The sequence below is a fragment of the Brachycentrus maculatus genome, unplaced genomic scaffold (assembly GCF_059751285.1).
Source record: "Brachycentrus maculatus isolate JH-2025_06_01 unplaced genomic scaffold, ASM5975128v1 h1tg000247l, whole genome shotgun sequence".
Classification (NCBI taxonomy): domain Eukaryota; kingdom Metazoa; phylum Arthropoda; class Insecta; order Trichoptera; family Brachycentridae; genus Brachycentrus; species Brachycentrus maculatus.
Window position 1 is genome coordinate 998773 of NW_028280998.1, and position 3638 is coordinate 1002410.

A 3638-nucleotide genomic window follows, 5' to 3' on the forward strand; every position below is an offset into this window, starting at 1 on the left:
ATTCATAAATTCGATTTTATTCATTGATGTATTCTACTCGTTAGAATAATTTTTAAATGTCATTTTAAATTTAATTTTTATGTTTTCATAGGACTTATTTTTATAACATCATATCGTCGATGTACTGCCAAAATACGTTAATTCTAAAATCCCTGTTTGAATAATCCCCGTTTCTTAAAGCTTTTAGCCTGAATATAATATCCGCTATTAAACTTAAAGTTGAATTTACTTTTGAAACCACCTGTTTATATATAGCTCACTCCTTTCAAGAACGTCATAAATCAAAAACCGTCCATTTTTAGTTGTAAAGAATATCCCAGAAAATGTACTTTATCCCAGCAAAATAGGCATATTTTTAACTTTATATTTACCCGCTACAGAGCAGGAAGTGTTGTTTTTGTATTTTGAAGAAAAGGTATTGTTTAATTATTTTTTTTAAATAAACTAAATATTTTTCGAATGGGGAAAAAATCTTCAGGTTTTACCTAAAAAGATCTGTTGCACAGTAAAAAGTTCAATCATTGGCTTGATATTTATTTTTAAAACATTGTATTATATTTTTAAACTTTAAAAACGTTCTCCTGAAAAATCAAGTTTCTTGATTTATGAGGTTCTTGAAAGGAGTGAGCGAAATGTAATAAAAAAATTAACAATTTCTTTGGGTGTATCTAAAATCGTTATTCATAAATTTGATTTTATTCATAAATGTATTCTACTCGTTGGAATAATTTTTATATGACATTTTAAATTTTATTTTAATGTTTTAGTAAACCTTATTTTTACAACATTATAATCAATTCTTCAATTTTTCTTTCAAGGATCCAGCTATCAATTGGGCCAGGGATCATCGCCTACATCACACATACAAGAAACAGATGCCGAACCGTATAACGCTACTAGAGGGGTTTTTTTCTACCACATAGGATGGTTGCTCTGCAAAAAGCATCCCGAAGTTATAAATAAAGGACCTACCATTGACAATAGCGATCTGCTATCTGATCTAGTTCTAGTCTTCCAGAAAAAGTAAAATTATTTTTTTGTCATTGTGCCATCATATTATTCTTTTATTTATTTTTTTCTTCCTATTTAATTCCTCATATGATCCTGATACATGTGTCATCCCTGTTTGACTTTGTAATTTTTTTATTTATTTATACTGCAATTCTCATTTCTCACTTTTTTTCTCTAATGTGTAACAACGAATACATTACATCATTTATTCATTTTGGCATTTACTTTGTGGATTAACATGTTGATTATTTTAACAATTCAAAACTTGTTTAATACCACTTGTGAAGATTTATTTCATTACATACAACAAGATTAAAAAATAACTATTTTTGTGTGTGTAAAATAAAACTTGTATAATACATCAAAAGTGGTAATATGCAAGTGCTTAATTTTAAAAATAACGAAAACATTAGTTAATTATTTACACTCAAAAACTTGTATTAATTATGAAAACTTTTTTTTTTATTTTATTCGCCATATTTTATTTTTATACCCTGATAATCTACAATAATTCTACTTGGTCTTGTTCCTAGATCACTAAATTTCTATATTTATATGCTGAAACGTTATTTTATTATTTTAACGTAAAGTAACGACATACATGCGTTATTTGTTTATTTAAATTATTGCCTTAGATACCGCTACCTAATTTACGAATATCAAATATGTATAATAATTTGTAACTTTTACTTATCACAACAGTATACTTTTTTGTAAATTATATTTATAACAACTCTGTATTTTTTTGTAACTTGAAATTTTACTTATTAAAGCCCGCTGTGCGTTTGTGTGAATAAATAAAAAAAAAAAAAAAAAAATATTTATCGTAGATCTTTGCCAGCCGTCTAAATGTTAAAGAATTATGAACAAAACATGCCTAAAGCTCCACTGTATATAAAGCTAGACTTTGTAGTACTTTTATTACTTTGTTTTATTTATTTTTCAGGTACTATTTATTTCTGATGCCGATCTTCAGTTACATTTTGCCTACTGTGATTCCGATGTACTTTTGGGGTGAAACTTTCAGCAACGCCTTTTTGTCGCTGCGATTTTCCGCTACGTATACGTGCTCAATGGTACTTGGTTCGTGAACAGCGCCGCTCACAAATTTGGCAACAAACCTTACAATAAACACATCAAGCCCTCGGAGAACTACTGGGTCTCGTCGTTCGTTCTGGGTGAAGGATTCCACAACTACCATCATACATTCCCCTGGGATTACAAGACTGCAGAGCTGGGAGGGTATTTGATGAATGTCACCAAAGGGTTTTTATATTTGATGGCTTATATTGGCTGGGCCTACGACTTGAAGACTGCGTCTGAAGAACTGGTAGAAAGCAGGGTGAAGAGAACGGGCGATGAAACACATAACGTTTGGGGGTGGGGAGATCAGGATCAACCCCTTGAAGAAAGAGAGGGAGCGATCATAATCAACCCAAAGGAAGATTAAAACTAAATTATTTTCATATTTTATGAATGAAATGTAGATTCCTGAAAATTAGTCTTCATGAAATTGTACAATTTATAAATCAATTTACAACATTTTGAGTGTGTCCAAATACTTGTTCACAAAATCTACAATAATGGGTAGAATTGGTGAATGTTACACGTATGTAGAGTGATCACTCAAACCAGCCTATGACGGTCGTCAGCCCCGTAAATACCCAGACTTTCATATTCTTCTTCATCTTTGATAAGATGTCAAAAAATAATTAAAAATAATATATTTTAACGTATATTTTTAAGGATCTCTAAATAAGGATGAAAGAGTTATTTACTGAAAAATATTATGATTCAGATGGGTGGTTTTGATATTAACTCAACGATTGATCATTGTCTGGTTTAAGTTATCACTCTATACACTGTTTTATACGAGTATATGGATATTATCCACAATTCTATCCATCGTTTTTGATTTTTTTTTCATATTACAAATGACATAAAAAAAACTTACTAACTATCAAGTCGCATCCCCATAGGAGTAAAAAGAGATAAAATAACGCCGCACCACTCTACTCTGTCTTTGCAAACTCTCTTCGCTTCTTCCACATTCACGCATCTCCTCATACACATCCACCGATTATTTTGACTCCTGACCCGACCACATTCAAGTATTTAACATATATGATCATGTTAATTTTTTCTCGGTCTTCTTTTGCTCCTTCTTCCAACTCAATTGGTCAAAAAATCATAATAAAATAAGTTCGTTAAAAAGACGTAATTAACGTTAAAGACCCTAGAAACCTTTATTTTAAATATGTGAATTTTTTTATTCTTGATTATTTCACATGCAAACGCATTATTTAACAAATCTTTTGAATTTTCAGCACTAGTTTTTTTTACATGGACTTTCTTTTGTATATTGGTTGTGTTTACCATTTTATATAAACTCGAAGTCCTATAAATATTTCTCGACTAATGTGGTATTCCTGCTATTTTTGTGTGAAACCATGAACCATTTCATATACGATTGCGTGAGTACTTGAAATTTGAAATATCTAATTATTCTCGTTACCTTGAAGACCGAAATAACTCAAAACAGAGTTTTATTTTTTTAAGTAAAAAGTTTCGTCTGGGGTGGAAACACATTTACTCAACACCGGATCACCCTCTTAACCTACATAAAA

General features: G+C 30.2%; 1 pseudogene; it reads left to right on the forward strand.

Annotated features, from left to right (window-relative positions):
- The first annotated feature begins 803 nt into the window (after positions 1-803).
- On the forward strand, positions 804-2461 carry LOC148306179 (acyl-CoA Delta-9 desaturase pseudogene; annotated as a pseudogene).
- The last annotated feature ends 1177 nt before the right edge of the window (positions 2462-3638 follow it).